Source organism: Myiozetetes cayanensis, unplaced genomic scaffold (genome assembly GCF_022539395.1).
Source record: "Myiozetetes cayanensis isolate MyiCay16 unplaced genomic scaffold, myiCay2020 scf2-11, whole genome shotgun sequence".
NCBI lineage: Eukaryota > Metazoa > Chordata > Aves > Passeriformes > Tyrannidae > Myiozetetes > Myiozetetes cayanensis.
This window is the reverse complement of record NW_026087411.1, coordinates 30,211,355-30,236,315: the sequence shown is the minus strand read 5'-3', so window position 1 is coordinate 30,236,315 and position 24,961 is coordinate 30,211,355. Positions and strand designations below refer to the sequence as shown.

Sequence of the window (24,961 nt, the reverse complement as noted above, 5' to 3'; positions counted from 1 at the left end):
ATGAGGCAAGCAGTGCTTAGTTACAAATTGTGGGGCTATACAGCTGTTTTCAAGTCACGCTGCATTGCACTTGTTTTCTCTTTTTGACTGTTTGGTCTCAGGTCTTCTCAAATATAATAGTTCCAAATGGACCATTCCATACACGGACACATAAACACACACAAATCCCCTGGGATGTCAAATGGCTGTAGCAGAATTACGCTGCTGGACTAAAACCAGCTTTTGCTTCCTGCACACCCACATACATATTATCAGTCCCTGTCTGGCTTGTCTTCTGGGGAGATGTAGCTCGACCCTCTATCTCAATTTGCCCATTTAGTAGTAGCTGTAGTTTAATCATTATCAACTGCTATAGACGTAGTCCTGGAACCACCTTTATGTTCATTTGCAATTCCACTGAAAACACCCCCCTAACAGCTGCGAGGTTGGAGTGACTGCACACAGTTGGGTTACTGATCTTTCTCAGTAGCATGTGTCATGCTGTCCCAGGGGCACAGAACTCTGAAGGATGAAGGGAGCGTGTGTGTGTGCGTGGGATCAGCTCAGTGATGCTGACTGTACTCCAGCTGCTACCTCAATAGCAATACTTCGCCTCTGCTTAAAGCAGCAACTTCTGTGTGCTGTTTGAAACTTAACTAACCTTTTGGCCTGTTCTAGCACCCACGTAGGCCTTGATTTCTCTATTTGCTGTGATTTTTGTAGGCTTTCTCCATCATCCCTTTTGCAAAATCTCGCTCATCAACTATAATGCCCACTTCCACATCAAATTGTCATGTTGAAAGGCAGAGTCTGTGTGAAGACAACGTAACACTAGAAACGACCACATCTAAAGGCTTATATTGCTGGTAGCTGTTTCCATCTGTAATGGAAATGTTGATTTTTAAGTGTTAAATGACTGCTGCTGTTTAGGCTATGAAACTCCTAGAGATGTCTTAATACACTGTAGCAAATAACATTAAGGTGAAGTTCTACTTCCAATTTAAATCCCTTCTTCCTTTCTCTAAACTGTCTCTATGGACTTTCTCAATACGAGAAACCTTAGGGATAGTTTGATACTGCAACCACTGGAGATATGCAGGCAGTGTTTAATGCCACCTCTGCAAGTACAAAGTACCCATCCAGGCCAAGAATACAAAACTCTCTCTTTGTTCTGCCTTTAATTCTTCCTTTCCATTACCCCCATGTTAACCCAATGTTGTTACTCTGTGGATAAAATATTAAACTATCACTCGTTTGCCAAGTAATGCTAAACATCAGTCACAGTGATCAATATAAGATTATTAGCATGTGGTTGATACTGTGGGTCGGTTTGGTTTCTTTACATCAAGCTTCATGAAGACAGTTCTCCACTGTTAAAAGCTACTGAAACAGGCAGATTCAATTGACACAGAAACCATGGGTCAAGTAGACCCAAGTCAAACTTGTTATGTGAATCAGAAGCAGTTCCTTGCCTTTGCTGTTCTCCGTCTGGATGATAAAGGGAAGGCCAACTGCGCTGCTATCCCAAGCCCTGGAAGATCTCAGGAGTCACAGAACCTATCCATGAGTCCCTGAAGGCAATCAAGTTGTCTATTGTACCTGCTTTCTAACCATGTTTGTTGTGTGAAACAATAAAATTGTTTATGAAGAGATAAAATGTATTAAACAAGACACTGCTGATCTGTGACTGAACTATGCATTGTGGGGTGGCTTTCTTTTACCAGCCTTTGGCTGGTAGCAGAAAGGTAGGTAAGAAAATTCAGCAAGCCTGTGGAACTTAAATCACTCCACAGGAACTGAAACAAATGTTAGGCCCTATGCAGTCTGCATGCATCCAGCAAGGCAGAAAGATTAATGCCTTTATTTCACACCAGCCCTGAGTCAGTCACTTAACATCAACACAGATCAGTTTTCCTCAGCCAACATTCAGCATCTTTCTAGAGTGAAGGCAAGGAGGATCAATCATTTTGAGAGCAGTCTGCAGATAAAACGTATCAGAGTTAAATATCTACTATAAAGATTACACAGTTTTGTGTAAAACATACCAAAATAGAATTCTGATCCTGAAATGCATTTCAAGTACAACGTTACATTTCTGTTTTCTCAGAAAGCTCCATGGAGTCAAGATTGGGGCATTAACAGCAGAAAGAACAAAAGGTAATAGGCTTCCTGCACCATATAATTCTTCACGGTAAGACAGTCTGACCCTTGCTGTTCTTACTGTTTATGGATTTCTTGGTGTAATTTTCTGTTTGAGAGAGCTTAACTGTGAACTACAGTTTGTGGGTGCTGTGTAATTCCATTGCTAGATAACAGCCACTCCAGAGCATACAAGAAGAAGGAAAGCAGTAAGTCTTCGAATGTCTAATATTTATTTTTTATTTTAGAGCATACAGCTAAAGGGTTGATTACTTAAATATTAGAGAAACAGAGAAATAGAAAATAGCAAATTCTTCCAAGGAACCTGTGTAAACTCTTCCTGCACAGAATTCATCAGGATGTTAATTGAGATCTACCAGGTAAATAGTCTTCAATTTAAGAAAATGTAATGAAGTGACTTTCTCACTTCAGCCAGGGGCACATTCCTTGTGCCCTGTTTCTGTTACATACGAATTACTCAGTGTGCTATCCATGGTTGCTGGGGCCCTGTCTGCTTCTAGCTCTGCTTCTGTGTTGTCTATACTATTTCAAACCAGTATATGTCAAACCAGTATGTCGAACTAGAAACATCATCCCCAATGTGACTGCCACACAAGCTCCTCATCACGCTGAAGTCACAGGCAGTATCAAGAAGTTCGGAGTTGCCAGGCCAGGCCAAGACCTGTGCACCAGCCCCTCTGCAGAGAAAAGGGCACAACCCCCTGCTACTGTGGAGAAAAGTCACTGGCATTTCCTGCACCATTTGTGTTAGGCAGGCAGGACAGAAGGGCAGTGATGTGTAAGATAATACTCGCAGTACAGCCTTGGTGCAGTGCTGGAGCTAATGAGGCATCTCCTGTGTTAGTTCCATGCTCTGCCCCTACACCACTTGGCCATGATCTGCCTGTGCTCTGCAGACCCTCTCTACCAGCAGTAGAAAGGGCATAAGATCTCCTCTGCAATAACATCCACCCACTTTCTCTCGGACGAGTGGCAGGTCAGCACTGTGGCAAATGCTTGACCAAAAGCTCTCAGAGAGAAAGGGGAAAAAAAGTAGGAGTCCCAATGCTACTTTAGACTGTTGAAGGCCATGATGAAACCTTCACTCTCCCCATCCCTCAAGTCCTGTTTCAGGTCCTGAACATCTGTCAAGTGAAGATCAGCGAAGGGACATCCATGCTCCACACAAGGCTCCTTCCTACATCCCACCAACTCTTGTCCAAAGTTGCATGGTGGTTTGGTATTTGATGGTACTGGGAAGTTTGGTGGGGGTGGAGTGGGATGCAAAACTTGGCTGGAATGTCCTCCTGGCATGCAACAAGGGAAGTTGCTTTGTTTTTTAAAATTAGCACCAGCTAGCCTCCATTTAGTGAATTGACAGTGCCCATTTTATCATGTTGGACACAGAGCTTCCTGCAGAAGTTTTAGTCACTGACCCAACCTCTGGGTAAAAGACCAAACTGTTCCTCAGAAACAGAAACAGTAAATCTCTCTGCCACATTTCATTCTCTGCTCAAGCTGAGTCCCGCATCAGTGATTGCACAATGTCAAGATGCAACATAAAGTATCTGGCTCCATGCTGAACTAATGCTTTGGCTCAGTATTTCATTTTCACAAGAAATGAAAAACAAATAGACATGGAAGATTACTGAAAGAGCAGGTCACTAGCCAGGGTGACTGGGCTACACTGGACTGACTGCTTCTTACAAGCCATTCAGGTTTCCTAAGGTTAGCTGGAGTACTGTTCTTCCCTTTCTCACACTAAGAGGGTGTTTGATTCTGCTTGCAGTGTGGTAAATATGTCCTTCCTCCCGGAGGTATTTGCCCTTTGGGAAAGGGATCAAAGCATGCAATCGTATTTGTAAAGCACTGAAATACATGAAAAAAAGTGTTATATGCAGACTATTAAGAGGCTGTCTGTCAGTATTAATTTCAGAATAGCCTGTGTGTAGGAGAAAATAAAGTAAGTATGTGATCCTAAATATAAATAAAATCAGTATATTGGTCCTGAAGGAGAACGTGAAAAATGTAAACTCAGAACCTGAAGGTTAGGGTTTAAATGACATTCCCTTCATTTATGGTTAGCAGTCTTGAAAGTAGAAATTCTCCCCCATCTCACATGACTACCTCTCCCACAGATGAGGTCTCTGGTAGCACTCCAATTTCACATCTATATTTATGTAGTGATCAGTGGGCAAAATTTATTGAACTGCCACATTTAGCAGCACAGAACTAAAGCTGAGAATTAAGAGATCAAATAACTGTGAAAACTTCTGGTATGTGGCTGAAATGAAAGTAGTTCCTAAATAAACTAGCTGTTCCTGCAGTTTGACCATTAAGATTCATCCATCTTCCACTGGTATTTAATGAAAACCTCTCCAGGAATGCTGCTGCATTGCTCAAGCTGGCTTGCAAACCTGGCCAGCTGTTTGGGCTGTACTCGTGTTAGGGCTGTACTCGTCTACAGCAAGCCTGGTTGAATACTTGCCACCCGTCCAAATCTGTGGGTCTTGGACACGTCCGCTGCTGAGATCTCCTGACTGCACAGTTATTAGCCAGACAGTGCTCAACACCTAAGTGTCAACACACTCTCACAGTGCAACAAAGACAGCAGCAGCAACACTGACCAAACTTCAGCAAAATCTTGTGTTATTTCTTATATTTGGCCGAATTTCATTTTGGCAGCTAAACTGTGCCCAGCCTTGCCCCGCTGAGCTTCACAACCCACTTTCTGCTTTGGCATAAAGACCATTTCCTCTTGAAAACTGGACAAGGTCTCTTCTGCTCTAAGATCACTGGGCCACACCGGCCATCAGCTGCTGAGCTCTGTTATCATCTTTGCTTTTAAAGCACTCTGGACAACCACAATGCTGCACAAAACATACCCATTTATTTAGCCAAATGACATTAGCCCTGCCTATTACATTGATGCAGCCAAACTGACAATTTTATTGATCCAGGTAGCCTGTTCCATGTCCCCTCTTCATTATTTTTCATTTGTCCAATTAAAATAAAAGGAGAGAAGAAAAATAGGCTGTGACAGGACCCTGAATCAGCTGGAGTATTCATGTGGAACTACTCCCCACCTTTTCTTTCAAATGAGCACATCAAAATACACCAACAAGCTCTCAATCTCTAAACCAGGAGATGTTCTAGTTTATTAGGCTCTAAAGCTCTCTCTTCAAATAGATGAAAAACTGAGATGTGCTGGGTAAGGCAGTCAGTAAAAAGAGTTTCAGAGCAAATTCTCCCTTTCTTATCACTGTGTCCTTGTGGAAAGAGAGAGGGCTCTCTCTTCTGTTGGAGTTTCCCAACCCATGTTGCTCTTTCCTGCTAAAGGTTTTCTAACTAAAGAATAGCTTTTGTTGTTGTTCCAAGAGAAAGTACAGGTGGTTCCAACAGTATTTCAGCTACAGACAAGCAGGCAGCTCTTCCTCACTGCTACTCTGCTACAACACACCTCATCAGAAACAAAGGGGACGAAACTAAGCAGCTGTACCCTTTGCTGCGTAAGACCTGCATCTGGTACCACTCGCATCTACTAAAAAATAAATAAAAAAATCCAAAAAACAAGAACAGCGTACAAGAATTAGTGCAGCTCAGCTGATGTGCCCAACCTGCACAGTTACTACAGTACACCCAAGATAATGAATTTTCTGCAGCCAAGGGTAACTAAAAAGTCATTTAGCATAAACGGGAGATCTGGGAACAATGAGCTTGCTTAATTTAATTCAGAGTGTTAAACCTGGATTTTTGTTGTCACATTTGATGCACAACTTAAAAATAAGCCAGGAAGAGCTGTGAAGACGATATTCTTCCTTTTGCAAAGAAAAAGCTAGACAGAAGGCAGCTGCCAATAAGGTAGCATTTGTTTTAGTCACGTAAATAATATCTTCCATAACCTCCCTTTCTTGATGTCAACAAAGGACAGTAATAGAGAAACTGAGATAACAGCAGGTCTGCATGAGCCCAGAGGTAATGTTGGGTCTGCAGTGATGGGCAGTTGAGTAGTTGGACAGATGGCCTTAAAACCTGTGCCGTGGTTCAGCTCCTTCTGAATGGCTGCTCTTTACTGTACTGTGTAAATGGTATGTGTTGACTACACTGAGGAATTAGAGGGACATGGTTTGCATAACAGCTCTGTTGTCTTGTTTGTTTGTTTTTAAATGAGATGTGTAAACCTGTAATCCAAATGTTTTTAAAAAGCTCTCCCTTTTTATAGCTTCCTTTCCCATCTGCCAACATGCTTTATATCTACATGCTTTGAGATTTTTCATGGTTGTTGCATTCAGTAGCTTCAACAGCAATTGTGGGGTTGTTTGATGTTTATAGATATATTCAATTAGTTAGCATGGGAATGGCTTTGGTTCCTAATTTGTTCCATGTCTGTTTTCTCCAGTACATTTCCACTGAGATCAGAATTCCAGAAGTCCAGAGTCTAACTGCACAAGCCAGTCAATGTCAGATGCCAAACCCAAACAGATGAAACAAAAGTGCTTTTTCAATAACAAAAACAGATATTTTCTTTAATTAATTACAGCTGTGCAACACCCCTCTATCTCTCTTATCTCCCCATCATCCAAATAGGACATCTGAGATGGCGTATGTTGGCTAGGCTCTTTTCTCTCATTTGGAATCATTTCACAGCTTTGTAAAACAGGCATCCAGCAGGCAAAAAAATTACCCAGAAGGTTCCCTGTTCAAAGGCAAGTTCAGTTACAATGGTTAATCTTGGGCCCCCACCCTCCGTCTCTCAATCAATTCTGTCATTCAAGGTGCAGGTGAGAAATCAGTGTAATTAGTACATATTTCCCAGTGGTAGCTGAACTGACCTAGCTTGTACGTGCCATTTTTCCTCCTTGATCCAAGAGCATAGCAGCATCTTAGATTCAGCAGCATAAAGGGGAGATCAAGTCAATTAGTGGCGAGAGGAAAAAAGAGCAGTTCCTCTTGCGTGTAAGAAAGGGAGAGCAAGTACCGCACAGATTAGGTGGCTCATTACGTTCTTTTTCATCTTAGATTTTAAAAGGCAGCAAAAATGCTAAAATATCATCAGAAATATTTGCTATGAGTCTCTGCAGTCAAGCCAGTCTAAATGCAACAAAGAAGTATTAGAAATCCCACACGAAGCCCAGGTGCCCAACAATTCCTCATCAGAGAACTGAAATGCTTCACGTGGCATTTAGAATGCCACAGGCATCAGAGCTCTGCTCTTTGGAGATGATATAAGGCATCAGATATAAGGCATTATCCTTTACACTAGAAAAATCCAAACATTCACTCTACTACTGAAATTTTACTGCTAGATGTAGCCTCAGTTGCAAAGGGCCCCAATCACAAATGATTTGTTCTTTCAGAGAGAAAACCTTGAATATGAAGAACACCCTTCTCCTGCTGAGTTGCCTACACAGAAGTAAACAAAGCCCAATCCTTTTCACACAGGCAAATCATCAAATGTGTGGATTAAACACAGATTAATCACTATCCCTCTGAGCATACTGGCAACACTGCACATTTCTTTGGCATGAAAAAAAAACAATCGTTTCCAAATGAAATTGCTGTCTCCATCCTAAATGGAACTAAAAGTGACTGAGTTAATATGGTGTACAGTGGATTATGGCTTGTCCATTGAGCAACAGTAGCCAAGGCCTCATATGCCCTTAACCCATTGCAAATGCAAAGTAAAATGACTTCCACATGGTTCAAGTTGAAATCTTCTACGAAGTTACCATTTATCACCAGCACTTCAGCAAATACTTCACATGCATTCTTCTCCTCTTGCAAACACAGTCCTTCACACACAGTACCTCAAACATTTGTTATCATAGGAATGTAGATTTAGGGAGGCAGCACTGAAGTTGTTTACATGGAAATTTGAACAGGCCATGCAGAATAAGAATCTCAGTGCCTTGGGAAGTTTTTAACTGCAGCATAAACCAAATGCAATTTTCACGTAGTGCATGAATGATGGCACTTCCAGAAGGACAACATCCCCGTTATCACAGCAAAGTGCTGTCTGCCCTTGAAGGGAGAGGAATGCCAGTTCCTCCATCAAAGGACTACACTCCCTGCAGCACAAGCTTTTCCCTTAGCATTCTCTCACCTAAGAACTGACCAGACTTGAACCTGTATTACCTCACAAAAGTTAAAAGAATCACAGCCTGTGGCAGCCAGCCAGCATGCCAAGCAAAACACTGCTCTGATCTGTGCAGTCTTTTTAACCGCCCTGGCTGGTTGACTTTGAGCTGGATCCTCAACTCCAGTGACATCTTCAAAGAGACCAACAGCTGCAAGATCTTGCACTGCTTATGACAACAGACTGGCATTAAAATGGCTGTGAAATCTCACTGCTTCAGAACGGGACACAGACATTACAGACCAACAGGGAGATGCACCCCGGCATGCGCAAACAAGACACACAAAAGAAATACCACATTTGTTGATGTTAAACAGCAGTGACCCAAAGTGCCACCCCTCTTTTCCTTCACCTGTGCAGGTCCCAGACAGATAAAATAGTTTTCTGTAAGGTTACTAGACAGGAAGAGAACAAACCAAGAGCCAGTGTTTCTAAGTCATCCTGACTTGATTCATTCAAAGCACAGCTTCATGTCCATTATCCTTGGGTTGGAAGACATCTCCCTACAGCACAAAGTCTTTCAGATTCTAGATTAAAGCCAGGGGTAGCACGGCAGAAAGCAAGGAACACAGACTTCACAAGAGGAGTTTCATAAGCACACACGTTTCACACAATACACAAAGAAGAGATTTGCTACCCAGGATTCATGAACCCCAGCTCTCCAACACGCAGCCACCTAAGCCCAGTGACAACGCTAAGGAAGAGCATGAAGAGCTAGGCCTGTGCAGAGGTTTCAGCAGGTACATGTTCTGCCCACTTGCACTGCCTGTAGCCACTGAGGCAGAACTTGGCAGTAAGATTTGCCAGCAGTAAGTGGTGTGGAACGGCAAAGGGTCCCAGGCTAACAAACCTGAGCTAAAACAGGCACTGAGGGAGCGCGAGGACAAAGCAAGCCTAACGTGCTGTGGGAGTCCTGGGTGATGCGGAGGATGGGAGAAGCGGTGTGACAGGTACCTAAGAAACACCTGGGATCCAACAGTCTGGGTGGCAGAAACAGTGTGAGGGCTCTGAGGGTTTTCTTCTGTTTTGTTGTTAACACAGGCGCTTATCGTCTACAGACAGTTGTACTTTCAGTGGTACAGGCTTCTGCACATCAGCCTTCCTTTGTCAGGAATAACCTGGACCTGCCTAAACTGCTGAAAGGAGCAACACAGGAGAGGCATTCTGCTCAGAAAAGCAGACTGCTGTCTAGACTTGGACTGTGAAGCAAATTCTGCTTCAGCTTTACCAAGAACAGCCAAGTCATCAGATAACAAATGAGAAAAACAGAGGTGGGGTCACAGGGTGAAACTAGAGAAGGAGGGGTCTGGTCCAACAGCAGATGCACACAGCAATCACAGGCAGTCTCCTCTCCCAGGTGTCTTCTGTGCCCAGCAGCTGGGAGCAATCAGAGGTGTGATCTCTGCCCTTGGTAAGAACTAGGCATAAACATGTGCATCTCAGAAGTGGGAGAACAGATCTTGGGGTAAACTGAATAACTCTGCTGTAGATGCTCCTCAGACTCAACAGCTTGAGAGACTCAAGATGGAAAGTATAAAACCCCAGTTAACTCTGCAGTCTAACTGCAGTAGAGGAGCTGTAAATTGAGAGACATTCAGCTTATTTTTTTTTCAGCCTAGCAAAAAAAGAACTCATACCCAGCATGGATGGTTCAGATGCCCTTTACCCCCTCTTAACTGTCAGCATAGGGGGGTGCTCCAAGCTAAGCACTCTCTCTACTGCCCCAGGTGTTAACTGGCACTGGGTTAGGAGGAAATCCCACACAGAAGTTCTTCCTTCACCTAAAAGACTAGTGAAAACCCCACTTGCTAGAGTACACAAAGAATGCAAGGGTAAGCCTGAGTGATACAAAATCACTGCACAGCCTAAACATGCCAGACATTGCTTCCTAAAATTGCTTCTGCAGTTGTTAAATCAACAGAGGAGCTCAGTTCACACCTGCCACAGTTTAATTGGTTTGGCCACAGGTGACCAGGCTGTATACAATATTCTACGTAGTCTGGCATAGTCTTAGTGCTTTCCTTTTGCTGCAGCAAATTCCTCCTTAAGCATGTCTGGAAACAGAAGTACAGAACTGAGATTATCACAAGGTGTTGGTACAGAGAGGTCTATCCACATTCCACTTGTTGTCAGCTCTGCTAGGACAAGGAGCTGGCCACTGTTTTCCTCTTTCCCTCAGACCTCTGGTTTCATTTGCGTTACTGCCTCTCATAATGCAACAGTCTTTACTCCTCCACCGTTCAGTTAACTCCACTCTAAAAATTTTTCTCCTAATGTTGAGGCGAAGTTAACCGCTCACCAAGCCAAGTGTGCCTGAGGCGTGCCCTTCCTGCTGCGCCCTTTAAACATGGAAGCAGTCACACAGTAAAATCTAAAGAGTCATTGAAAAAAAATCTTCAAGTCTCATCTTCAGTGCACTGCCCACAAGATATATGCGAATGTTTGGACAGATCATGCTGTTCCAACACTGGTCACTCCCCAAGTTGCAATTTTCTTCCCCTTCTGCTGTGATCCTTCATTCCTCTGACATCTTGTATCCCTCTCCTATTTTTTAATAACTGATTAAAGGTCTTTAAAGAATTATTAAAATTATTAAGTCCCTTAACATTTCATTACATACACAGTAGAGTCTCGAGTCTGATTGGAGCCCTTAGACACAATGATACAAAATAATAATAATAGCTGCAGAGCTGTGGTAATACTCTCCAGTTGTGATGGGCATGCTGGAAAGATTACTTGATGTTTATAAAGCTTTTTGAGACTCTTAGATGAAAGTCAAGGTAGTGATGCACAGGATTTATTATTCTATTCACCACTTCAGTATCCAAGGCTAGCATCTATTCTAGTTGAAAAAGATTTTTACTGTATTGTAAAATGGAAACAAAATGAAATATATACAGTGCATGGTGCTTTATATATAAGGCACTGGCAGTACAGAAACAGAATTTCATTATTGAAATGGATGTAGCTGAAGCTGTTACACACAGTAGGTAAAAGACCAGATTCAGTGACCTCTTATTCCATTTAATCAAAATTGTTAGTATATGGTTTTCCAAAGGCCAAAGAAAAAAATCTGGGTTTTTTTTTCTTCTTTTCTTTATTACATATTTCATCACTTTGTAATAAACCTTTGTAGTTGCTTATGATGTGAATCTCAAGCAGACTTGACCAGCAATAAAATGAAAATAAAGCGTATGTAGGTTCAACAAACAAAGCCACCGTTCTTCTGTAATGCTCTGTGCATTTAACCACCAGATCAGAACCATTCGAGGAGGCTGCACTCCCTCTTCCTCATCACAAGTTTCTGCTCATTTCACAGCACCCCCCACTGCTCTATTGAGACGCAGGGCCCTTGCAAGTTCCCCCCCTCCTCCAGTTCTGTGCTTGCTGAGCACAGAGGGTAGACGATGCTGCTTTAATGGTGCTAGTTATGCTATACGTGGTCTTGCTGTTTCTAGGAATAGACATGCTCAGACATCAATTAACATCTAATTGCAGGAATTAATCTTGTTCATCTGCCTCAGACACCACAGAGATCAAACCAAGCCTATTTGCAGCTCTATTTTTAATTTACTGGAATTATAGTTTTTTTTTTCTCGTCCAGTGAAAAATAATTAAGTGACATGCTGTCCAGAGAATACACAGTTCAGGGATCTGGGTGTTTATGACGAAATTAACCAAGCAGGAAAAGATCACAACTGTTTGTGCCAAAGCATCTTTGTTACTGCAAGTCTTTCCTCTCTTCACACCTTCTCACCAGTATTTCTCTTCACACCTTCCTGCTTGAGTGATCCTCAGAGAGAAAGTGAGAATTATAAGAGTGTCTTGGGAAGGGATTGAATTTACCACCCTAGCAAATAATCCCCAGTTCTCAGGGTCAGCCTGTGCATAAGGGCAAAACAAGCATGGAAAGAAGATAAAACAAGGAAGCGGAGGGAAAGGATTTAGGAACAACACCAACCACCAGAAAAAAAAAAAAAAATCAAGCAAAATGTTTTTGCAGCACTCCCTTAAGGCAGTCACCCGTCTTCTTTCTTACTTGCTGAAGACTGTCATTGCAGGCCACAGGCAAGGATTTGGACTGCAGTTTGCAAGTTTTTATACTGAATGAAGCAAAGCAGCTTTCAGCAGACAGCTCCCAGTCTTAAGATACTGCTCCAGTTTCCTACATACGTGAGCAAGGAAGGCTTGGGCTTGGCCAGTGAGTTAGGGTTGGAAACAGGTTGGATTACTTAGCAGGAAAAGAACAGAATCCTACATAACCTGGAGTGAACCTGCAACAGATACTGTCAGAAAGCTGAGCTCTAAAGGGCTGTGTGACAGATATCAAATATGAGACTACGCTCTGGGACTGGGTCACAACACCTTCTACACCAAACCTAAAGCAGCTGAAGCAAGCATTATGTCCACCTACAATGCAGACTGCCAACCTATATTTATGGAAAGGTCTTTGATGACTCGTTTGGTTTTCAGAAAGAAGCAAACCATTCCTTTCTCATTCCTAGGTTAAATTGGCCAAGTCCTAGGTTAAATTCCAAGGTCAATTGGCATGACGTGTAGCTTCACTCATTTTTGCTGCCCGTATCAGTCCAATTATTCTCTTAGCTCCTCAGCACCAGCGATCAGAATTGATCTCACCTCATGCCATCACCCCTCTCCTTCTTTTTTCTGTCATTTGCTAAATACAGCATGCCCAGTAATAACACTGAACCCCTTCTTCCTTCTGCTAAAAGAGAATGTGAAACATTCCCACTTCCTACTAACTCAAATGCCCTCCAGAAATGCAGCTGGAGGAAAAGGTGCTGTGATGCTTTCTGGCACCTTTACTATAGGTCACTCCCTATGTGAGGAGCACATTTGGAGGGGATGAACACCAATCAGCTGCACACCCATAGAAATTTCAGAATTTACCAAAAATTAAAAAGGGTGTGGGAGAAGCACCACCATTCCTTCACAGATTTTCAAAAATCCCACTTTTTTATTTTCAGAGAGGAATGGTTCCCAGAGCTTTGGCAACCAGACCTATCATTCCCACATTGCATTGTTAGTCCTAAACAGAAGGAATTTCTGGTTCCTGTAGAAGAGGAAGGTGCTCAACACCAAAACTTGGTTTGGTGACACTTTCCTAGGAACAGGTCAAATTTACACATCCTTATGTCTGAGTGAAAGGCAGAGACAGACTGTTGGTAGCAATGTGTGCTAAGAAGTAAGAAAAAAACCCTACAAACCCCATTTATTCAATGCACATCATTAGTTACTTAATTTATATTCCTACCAAGCAGCAATAAACATCCTTCTGCTGCTTCCCATTCCCTTCCCCCCCAGCTTTTCCATTAGGAGCTCAGCTGGAGGCAAGGAAGGAGTGGGAGAGGAGGGAAACAGAGAACCTAATTCCATATACCTAGTTCTCTCAAAATACTGATACATAATTCTGCCAATGTATGTTACCTTGACTTACAACCTTTGTGCCCCCTGCAGTCCTTACTCACTGCTGACAGCAGAGCTCCAAACTACTAACACCACAACTCAACAACAATTTGACTTGCTTGACACTTCCTCTACTACATTATTTCTGGAGTTTTCCCCTCTTTCTCCTAATTGCATCCCCCCAAATCAACAATAATCCATACCATTACAATCCAGTACTTTTATGAAGCAAGAGAAAGTAATGCTGTCAGTGAGAGAGCTGAAAGAACCCATTTTATACTGTTCCATCCTACCCTATAGTAAACATACTTTCTTTAGGAGATAGATATTGCAATGAAACAAGAACATAAAGAAAAGTGAACCCCTTCCAGCACAAAGGTCTTAATTCTATGCCCAGATGAAACTCCCACAAAACACATAAAGCAAGGACCATTCTAATTGGTATTTACCTCACTTGCAAATTATACAGAATTTTGTAGAAAAAGCACTTGCTATCAAGTGCTAAATATATCCTATGGCACGGAAGAAAAGAAAGAACAGAGAATTAAAACTCTCAGATAAAGAGAGTAACCTTAATGTAAACCCTAAGCTAAAAAACAGTACTTTAAAAAGTGAGCTACACTCCAGTAAAAATGCTCTCACATTGAGAGATGTCCTTTCTTACAGACCTCAGACGCACAGACAGTGACACCCTGATCCCAAAGCAATCCGTTTACTTCTCCAGAGTAACAGATAGACACCTGAACTCAACAATAACAAACAGGTAGAGTTAAAGTGGTGCAAACATGAGAAAAGAAATCAAATAGCTAAACACAACAGTGTTTTGGGTATCATGCCCCAGGCATGGAAGTAATGCTGAAGCATACCAGCACTTTACATGGTTTTTGTAAATAACAGCCAAGATTTTCCTGAGTAGGAGAAAAGGGTGTTTAGATGAAAGACTGGAGTATCCCATTTCTGACTTGAACTGCAAAGCAAATCAAAATGTGACTTGCATTCCTACCTCAGTTTGTCATTTATATAGTCATGATAATAATATTCAGCACCTTTAAAAATATATTACTATCTTTGTTTGATAAATGCAACATTAATTTTATTCATGCTAGTCACTTCCATTTTACTCATTAGCTCTACTTGAAGACATCACAGCTTTATTAGGGAAACCAAAACTCCTTCATAAATTTCAATTACCTAGTACATATCATTATTACTATTATTTTATTAACTCTTGTGTAATTGCCTGTTGTGCATACAATTACAAAGTTAATAAATTCAAATCCAACTTCAGAAGTTCTTTGTGTAACTTGTATTTGCATAGCTGGCACACGTGTGTGCTTACATAATTTTTTCACTAGCTTTAAAATCTCCATCCTGAAATTTTCACTGTGCTTACACATAGTAGTGTGATTTAGACATTAAAACATTATTTTTTGGTGATATTACTTACTTCCAAAGCAGCCTTTGTGTCACTGAAAAAAAACCAACAACCAAACAACAAACAAACAAAAAACAACAAACAAACAAACAAAACTCCCCAAAAAACAAACCCAAATCATCTTACCATTCAGATGTATGCAGAAATATCCATATTTACAGAAATAGAGGACAAAGAGGATCAGATATTTTTTTTAAGAGGACAACAAAGACAGCCACCTAGTTGGGTCTTAAGCATAACGTATGAAGATCCCAAATTACTAATCAACAGATTTCACTCAGCTGTTGCCCATTGATGGCAATGACCTGCCATTATAGAACACCTGAGGACTTTAAATATACACCTGAGAGAAGGCAGTCTTCAGTTTTGAGCATTACTCCAGGGACCATTATTAATTGGTAAAACAACTATGTGTTCCCTGAGGGAGGGATCAGAACTCTGGATTCTCACGTGACTGAAGTACTTCATGTAGGAGCTAAATTTCCTTTTCCCATGAATTATTTTGTGCATGATGACATAGCTTCAGTAACACAGGTAACAAGTACTGTGCCACTCTCCCAGTAAACTGCAGGCTTAGATTTCTGGGAGAGAGATGTGACTTTGAAAGTTGTGAGGTTGCAAAGAAAACAATCTCTCACTTTCTGCACAGTTTCTCTGACAAGGTGTTATATACCAAGATGACACCTTCATCTCTTCTCCTACAATGAGAATACATTAAGGAAGAAATAAAAGCTCTCTTCTCTTTGCAGGCATCTCCATTCTGTAACGAACTCCAAACAATATCCTAAATGTTTCCTAATTAAACACTTGAACTCTAAAGAGAGACATGATGGATGATGAACCCTTCCACTCACAATTTCCTACTAGTGGATCACTGTTCTGGAAACACTATTCTGGAAGTCATTTGGAAGCATCTTCAAAACACTGTTCTCGAAATCATTTTGATGTACCCAGCTTTTCCTATACCTCATTCACAAAGCACAAGTGGGATTTGATGCAAGTTTCAGATTCAGCTCCAGGGAGAGGTGATTAAAAAATAAAGCATTCTGGCATTTAAAGTGCTGTACTTCATTGTGCTGAATTATTTTTGGTATCTATCTCTTAAAAAAAAAAAAACTGACATAATGAAGCTGTATTTATTTGCCTCCCTCATACTTAACAAATATCTGAAGGTAAACATGGCATGTTAAAGGAAAAAAAGTGTGTGGGGAAGGATGCAAAACTAAATTGATGGAAAGCAGAAAGCAGCTGTAATATTACAATAAAAGAAGAGATTTCAGGTCTGACTATAAAAGTTTTACCTAGGCAAGGACGAGCAGGTACAGTACAGACCCATACCCTCCTTGGGGCTTGACACCCAGAAAGATGCAAGTCAGGCCCCAAGAACCAGATAGGAAATTATGGAACCACGACAGGAAAAGGCAGGAAAACAACAGACAGAAACTGAACGAAGCGTAGGGCATCTCTTGTAAACAAACATAACAACGATGGAATTACTGTCAAATCAAATTATACAAATCAGAGGTCGTAAGATGCAGCTGCAGAGCGGCCTGGATCGATCACTCCAAACGGAGCGGGAGGCGGGCAGATGGCACCTCTGGCACACAGAGCAGCCCCACACCCGAGGCTGGGGATGGGCAGCCGCGCTTAAAGCGTGGCTTCAACAGATACGGGGGTGCGGGAGGGCACTGCCAGGGCCAGGGAAAGCCAAGTCTCTCCTTCACCCGAGAGAGAGAACACAAGGCCGAAAGGAGCCCCAGCGACACCTCCTGGGCCCGGCGGTCTCCGGCTCCCTCTGCCGGCGCTGCCATGGCCGGCGCTGCCCCCAGTCAGGGGCCGCGGCCCCTCGGCTGCCCCGCACTGCCCCGGCCGGCCCCGGGGGCAGCGGCGAGGGGCTGGGTACGGCCCCGGCGGAGCCCCTGCGGAGCCCCTGCGGCAGGAACGCTCCGGGTGCGGCTCCTGGAAGAGGAGAGAGCCCTGGAGCCGTGGGCGAGAGGAAAAGCCGGTGGCGATGTCGGCAGTGCAGCGAGAGGCGGGTCGGAGCCCTCGTGTGGGGGCTCTGCCTCTCCCGGGGCTCTGCCTCTCCCGGGGCTCTGCCTCTCCCGGGGCTCTGCCTCTCCCGGGGGCTCTGCCCTCCCGGGGCTGTGGCTCTCCAGGCGTCTCCGCTGTGAGGCTGCGGGAGGTGCTGAAGGTCGGGAGGTGCCTCTCCACGGGAATCCTGTCCTTCTGCCTTGAGAAAGCCTTGTGAGGGGTGGTGTGCGATGCCTTTCACGGCGTATCTGATGAGAGTAAGGCGCCTCTCCCCGGGACAGATAAACCGCCTTTCTTGTAATGAAGATTCTCCTTTTAAATTTGAATGGGCTCCTTCAATAGAATAAGTTGGTTTTATCGTTTATTCCGTCTGTACAAAACACACCAGATTTGTTGCTAGAGATAAAGCTGTAGCAAAGGACAGCGTTTAACAAAGATATCAAAGGGTTTCTCACAAAGCAACGCTCAATGCACACTTCGTGTTATTGATGCTAAGGAAAGAAATAGATGGCGATTTTAGATCATCCATCTCCAGAGGGAAAAGGACTTTCCCCAGTAGTTTTTAATGTAAAATTTCATCCTGTGCCTAAAAAATCCCAATTGGTTCTTTCAGCTGTATTTCACTAAGGATCCTAGAACAAAATAGTAAATTCTTAAATAAATGATTGCATTAAGTTTACAATGCCAACCTTAATATGTCACTGTTACTTTTCTAACTGGTTATGTAGATATCAGAATGCATTAAATAGTTTGTAGGTTGCTTTCCTTTCACTCTTTCCTTGCCCAGCATTTTGGCATTTGCTTGGGATATTCTACAACAACTTATATGAAAGAAGCAAAACCAGATACTGCCTCAGCTTCCATAACAGCATGAAGCTCATAGTGTAGCTAAGGTAAATCTTCCTTTGAGGTCTTGGCCAGACAAACTGTTATTTAACTCACCTGCTTTTATTTTTTAATAAAATTGTCTTTAAAATGTATGTGGCACATTGGAGGGGACAACGTGTACAAGGACAGAAAGTGCATTGTCAGCCAAATAAGCAGCTAAATGCAATAAATAAGTAATGAGAGGAAGCAGGAGGCCCTGAAAGATGGGCCCATAAAGATGTGGGAATGCCCAGGAGAGCAGTCTTGTTAAAGAGCAGACACTACAGCTTTGCTCCCAGGCAGCCACCCAAAACAGGGGACGTGGAAGAGAAAGCTACCACTGCTCAGGGCAGATGCAGTAAGGCTCCAAACGCAGGCACAGACACTTCCAGGGCTAGAATATTAATGTTTTACATAGTCAGACAGGTGCTAATTGCAGGTCACAAGGGAAAGGAGAATCAGTTTCTACTTGCAATGTCCTAGAGGGATCAGACAGTCTGCCATTTCAGTTCACTAAAAATCTAAGGCATTGTTCAGAAATGACTGAAGCCGATTCAGGGAGATTGGGAATTGTCCCGTCTTCTTTGTTTCCCTTCCTCCAAGATGGGAAGGGCAACACTCACCTTTCCCTAATGCCATGTGTCCAGCATTTGTTGGAAAGTGACGCTGTTGTGAAACTGTTAAATCTGAGTTGTTGCCATTATTCCCAAGTGTTTCACAGACTTGTTACATAGCAAGGAACATTATTAACTGCCCACATCACCATATGCCCTTGGCTTCACAGTTTTCCATTTAAAGAGGTGGAGACTGGGGAAGATACTTTCAAATAGAGGAGCTGTAAATTTGATTTTCAGAGGTGTTGAGATTTCTTAACTGCCAGTGAAATCAATTGGAGGGGCATTTGCTCAGCACTGCTGAAAATTAGGGGGGTTTTATTCAGGTATTGCATCGATTTAAAAATAAAAACCTTGTTTATGCACCCAGGTTGAAGATTTTGGCTGTGAGTTTTAGCAAGCATCAGTCTAAGGCCAAGTGCAAGATCCACGTGGAACATGGAAAAAAATTCTCATTTCATTCTTCACAAATGTTAAGAGTAGCATTTTTGACTCAGCTTTCCTTTCTCAGTAGCACATGGTGCTCTGGAGATTCCTGGGCCTGCTCTGTTATGTTCCTACTTAGATGGTCATTAACAGAGTTGTCCCCTTTGGGGAGAGGGGCAGGGGAAAAGAGGCCTGAGGATTGATAGCTGAAATGCTACCTGATACTGGCTGTGGAAAGCCTGTGAGAGGAATAAACCTATAAAAAGATGATTTCATTTTTTACCGTGAAGATGCAAAAGGACCTGTGGTGCATTAATTTTTCATATGGAAAAGATAGAAACAGGTTGCGAGTTTAAATAATTTACTTAGAAGAGGTAACGCACTCTCTTTTATCTCTAACTCATTCATTTTTCAAATACAGATGTTTCTGAGAAGCAGACTACTGCTGGCTCCTGAACAAGTTTGTAATGGGTGTGGTTTTACGAGCTTGGTGGAAGCCCAGGTGATAAGCCAGCCCCTAATGCCAACTCATCCCACCACTGCAGGATCAGGTGAACAGCAGGGAGAGGGAGAAGCAAGACCTCATTTGTCAAATCTTCTGTGGGAAAATGGCCAGGTGAAACCCAGTAAAATACCCCTTAGAGCAGCTAAAGCCTTACAATGATATCCTTAGGAATTTATTCTCAAACCATCTGGAACTGATATAATTCCTGGACTTCCACCTAAGAGGATTTCTGGGACACTCTTTCACACTGTAGTTATTAGGTGAACAGAAAGCTTTGGTGTGCTTTAGTCATCCTGCTTGCTGGGGTTAAGCTGTGTATAAGGAAAAGGAACACATCCCAAACCTTTTCTGGCAACGTAGCCCAGTATTGAATCTGATAATTATAATTAATAGTATGCGTGCACCTGTGCTAAATAGAGAACAAGAACAGGAAATGTTTGAAATGCATCAAAAGCATTCAAAATACTTCACAACAGCAGACCGTCTATTTACAAGCAGTCTCATCTTTCAGAAATCTCCATCCAAGTATCAGTGTTGGAAGCCTTTCTTTGCCAAGAATTCACTCTAGTTGGAGACTGAATCAGGAAACAGAATCTCCTGCTGCTTTAAACACCTTTACCAACAAGAAAGAGCATTATGGGCATAACAATAATGTGTATTTTTTAAGGCACTGTTGTCATTCTAGGAAAAGCAGCTTTGGAAATGCCAGCACACTGAGCCTCCCACCATGTTGGGAAGAGCAATCACGAAGAAGCTGCAGAAGAGGACCGTCTTAATCTCTGCTGAGAGGTATTGGAGTGTAACCACTCACAAAGGTCTTTACACCATGCAAGGTCTTCTAATAAGGATTTAGATTAGCGTCTCTCATCTCTCACTACACAATGGCCTTTTTAAAAGACAGGTGTAGAAAAATAATTGTTTTCAAAACTCCTCATTACAAAACCATCTGACAGATGGCGGCTGGCAGTGAATGTGGCTGCTTCGACCTAGTTTACGTATCTGAAGAGTAAAGAGTATTCTGCACTTAGAATGAATAGTTAAATCATGCTTATATTATTTGCTAACGATTAGCTTGTAAGAGATGATTTTATTAGGCACAAGCTATTTTCCAACAGCTATATGACCTCATGGAACAAGCCCATATCAATCTGATTTTAGATTGCAAATGCTACAGTGCCAAACAGTGATGGCTATTAGTACAGTCCCTCCGTTAAAATTTCTTTACACAAAATACTCAGTCAGTAACTCTGGATGAGAGAGCCACTGAAAGAAACTATTCTCTGTTCAGAAACAAAATTCAAACTCAGTGGGTAAACAATTTGTTGCAGATAGCTTGGGTAGATCAAGAGCGGCAGGCTGGGCATACTGTTGCTGTCCTCCTCTGTTCCCACAAAAAAACCCTCTTGTAAGGGTGCATGCTGCAGATCAGCATAAAGGACAAGCAGAACATCAAGTATTTTCTTTATGGAAAAACTGAACACGATGCTTTTGTCAGCTGCTTCCAGTAGACGACATGAAGCTGTGGGCAGGAAATAGGAAGCTCTAATAGAACAAAGCTTTTCTAAAGGGCAAGTCAAGCAAGCGCTCTCTAAAATTCCGAAAAGAACAAGCACACATTTTGCAGGCAAATCTGCTGTCCAGCTGGATCTGTTTACCACCTGCCTTATCTCAGAGGCACAGCTGAAGTAATAACAGGGATTTTGATGCTAGTGAATTGCTTAAATATGGCTCATTAAAAGCCAGGATGACTTGGGAAGGTGAAGTATTTGCTATAAGACACAGTAATGTCAGTACCAGGGACTGACATGCAAGAACTCCCTCATTGCTGGCCATAAAGTGGCCCAGTGAGGGCTGTCTGCACGAGGGGTTTGGAATATGATTTGGTTGCCCTCTGAGAAAGGGATCTGAGTGGAATATGGGAAAAAGGGGAATATCTATAAATCAGAGAAGCTGCAGACGGACAACCTAATCTACATCTATATCGGAGTCACTGTCACATTAGATGGTGGCCAAGATTTATTCTTCCAGAGCTCTTATAAGGAGCTGAAGCTTCCAGGCAGTCTGGAGAGATAACTATGCTATGGGACTGAGTATGACATGGCACTTTTCCCATTAAAGAAATAGGATTAGCCTATTGCTTACTGTACCTCCTAATAACCTTGGTGATTTGAAACCTGTTTCATAGTGACCATGGCAGGCTATGATCGCAGTGCACAGGACCTTGCTGTGAAGGTAGATGGCTACTGAGGAGGGATGATTAGTGACTCCTCTCATCACCCTCACCCAGAAAAGGAAAATGACCTTTATCTGACTCCTGCAGAAAACCTGAAGCCTCCAGATGCCTTGGCAGGAAGACGAAGTAGATACTGATCAGTAGGAATCTTGAAACTAGTATCTCTGATCCAATCCTGCCAGCCCTCAGAACACACTTGACTTTTGCACCCTTCAAGGAAGACTCATACTTTTCTACCAGTTCCTGAATAATTTTTTTAGTTGTCACAAACATCACAAAGCAAATGGGTATTCACTGAAGCTGGGGCCTTTTAACCAAAACTTTTCTATTAACATTCATTCTGAATCCTTATCCACAAAGGTGAAATGTTGAGCTCATATTGGTTATTGCTTCACATTAAGTAGAACAATTGATTCTTCATGGAAGGGAAGTACTGGCACAGAGGTATCAATCAAAATTCTAGTCTCTAAGCCACAAATGTGTTAGCCCATGGGAACCAGAAGAATGTGTCAAAAGAATCAATGTGCCTTTACCCTTCATTATACAGTAATAAAGAAGAATTTATGAAGCTGTATCTGACTTGCTCTTCTCCCTTTTGTCTCCCTGAAGCAGGGTGACAGAACATACACACACCAAGTTACCCAAATCCAGTATCTAAAACAGCAGAAATCTGATTATAATGCTATGCTCTGTCAGCTCTTCAGAGATCTTGTAACAGTTTGCAATTGCTAATTCAGGCTCAGAAACCCCATTGAGAAAGGTAAAGCCAGTATCTTCATTTTTAAGTATGAGTAAACTGAGACCAAGTGAGGGGCTATGGCTCTTAGAGCATTGCTTCAGGAAAAGACATCTTAGAACTGTGGCATTGCTGCATTGGAGCAGACTGGTTAATGAAGGTTTGTCCCCCAGAATTCCAGAGCAGTGTGCCTGCTTAGCTTAATGGGGTTGGTCACACATGGGCAGTTGCCAACACCAGATAAATCAGAGGAAAGTGTAAAATTCCTCTGGCAAAAATTCATATTGTTCCCAGGGCATGCACTAATCTCTTCTATTAAAAACACTGTCTGCCTCTTGCTTAATTGCACCAACATCTTTGAGTCCATTCTTCAGGATATATCAAAAGAAAAAAAAAAAAAAAGAAAGTAATTCTGTGGGCAGGGATGCTGGTGTTCAGGTTTCTTTTACCCAATAGAGATTTGGGATAGTCTATTAGTGCTGTTGTAATGAAAATACAGCTCTCCTTCAAAGTCTTTAGAATGACAAAAGAGCTGATTTTATGCTTGGTTACATATTCATTTTAATGGAATTTTTCTTCTCCCCTCATTAGCCAAGAAGGGGAATGTTTCAGATTACTGCTATCCCCTGCAGTTTTCCGTGTTCTCCTAGGGAGGTGAACATATCCAGCAGGCAAATGAAACCTGCTTTGGTTCTCTCTAAATATTTGAGTACCCAGGATTCCCTTAAAGGATTTTTCATTTATCTGCCTCTCCTTCTGCTTGCACATCTCAGCTGATCTAAGAAACTCATCCTGCTTTTCCACTGAAAATAATCATAGTCATGCATCTGCTTTATCATGACAGTGTAGAAGACAAGCACTTTTCCATGCTCAGTTCGAGACACCTTTGCAATCCATCTTCTTCTTCTCCTGCACCTCCATAGTCATCTGAGCTTTGCAGAGCGGTAACTTGCAGAAATTAATGCAGACCCTGCAATCATCACTCTGTTTGCTGGGATTGGATTATTCAGATTATGGCTTGTCTCTAGTATGGCTGCAGTGGGAGTTGGGGCTGACACACTTCATATTATCGCTTAGGTGCAGAGGTGGAGAGCATGCACTTCCCACTTAAAGGGTTGGAAATCCCAGAGCTGATCTGTGTTGCATGGAGCCCCAGCTGTAAACCTTGTCAGATTCAAAACACCTCAGTGCCTGTGCCACACTGGCAGGACGGGTGGGCTGTCAGGAATAGCGTGCAGGGACAATTTCCAGAGCCACAAGCAGTGAGACTGAGTACAGCTGTGCAGGGTAGCTCTGCTCAGGCTGGATCTGAGCTAATGCCGTGCACAACCACCGCCTGTGCATCTGCCGCTCCGTGCTCCTGGTTCCAGCACTTGGTTGTTCAAGTCCTGGCGGAGACCTAGATACAGCTGCACACCTAGATCCAGGCTAGCACCGTGCTGGATTAACGAAGCCTCTCTCTGGAAGAGCAGGGAATGCTAGTGTGATTGTAATAGTGTGACTATAAGAGCCAACCAAGCTCTGATACGGCCAAATAGGCTCAATTGAACTCAGAGCTGGACACAATGTGTATATTATATTGTGCTCTCAGGAGCACCCAGTAGTATTTGTACAGGCTTCTCATCTCACAAGTTTATCCATTACCTTTGATAATGAAGATTTTACTGTAGGATCTCTCTCCCATCTCTTTTCCAGTAGTATTTAGGTATACGGGAAAAACAAATATGGCAGCTGAGATTTGCAAGTTTGCCAAAAACAGCAGCTGCAGCAGCTTAGTATCCACATTTACATCCTTAGTTGAATACATTTTTCAAGAAATTTGAAAGATTAAAAACTGCCCAGGTATCAAACACAACCTAATTCTTGGCTCGTTTGTTGCCTCTGATTCTTTACTTATTTACACACAGATAAGATGGACACATTCAACCTAGAGTAGCACCTGTCTTACATTTCCAGGAGGCTAGGGAATGTTCAGGTAGCATGCCAAGACTGAGTATGCTAATGGAGAGACCACCTGACACAGACAAAAATGGACTGGTTACTCTAACAGGGATGTGAAATTAATTAACTGTAGTTGGTAATATATTTGATATGCTTTGGACCTTTAATGTTCAAGAAAAACAACACTTTGGAGGGAAATAACAGTAAGTAATTGCTTGAACTAGCTGATTATTACTGCCATTTTCTCTGTTAGTTCTATTCCTAAGTCCTTGGCTGTCATTTTTGCCCCATTGGTGTGTGTGATTTCCTTCAAGCTGATTTAATAGAAAGCGTATTTGCACACACATTTCGTTTCACTTCAGTTTCTTCAAAACTAAGCTTCTTTGAGATTTTTGACTTCCTGTACCTGCTTTTTGCCACAGCTTCTCATTTTCCTCTTTGTTTTGGCTGAGATACAAAAACTGAGATTCTGAACAACTTTGCTTATTCAGC

General features: G+C 42.4%; 1 protein-coding gene across 1 annotated transcript in view; it reads right to left on the bottom strand.

The window, feature by feature from the left end:
• The window catches only part of BTBD9 (BTB domain containing 9), a 152,035-nt gene that overhangs the window by 2,318 nt on the left and 124,756 nt on the right, over positions 1–24,961 (bottom strand). The window lies entirely within an intron of this gene.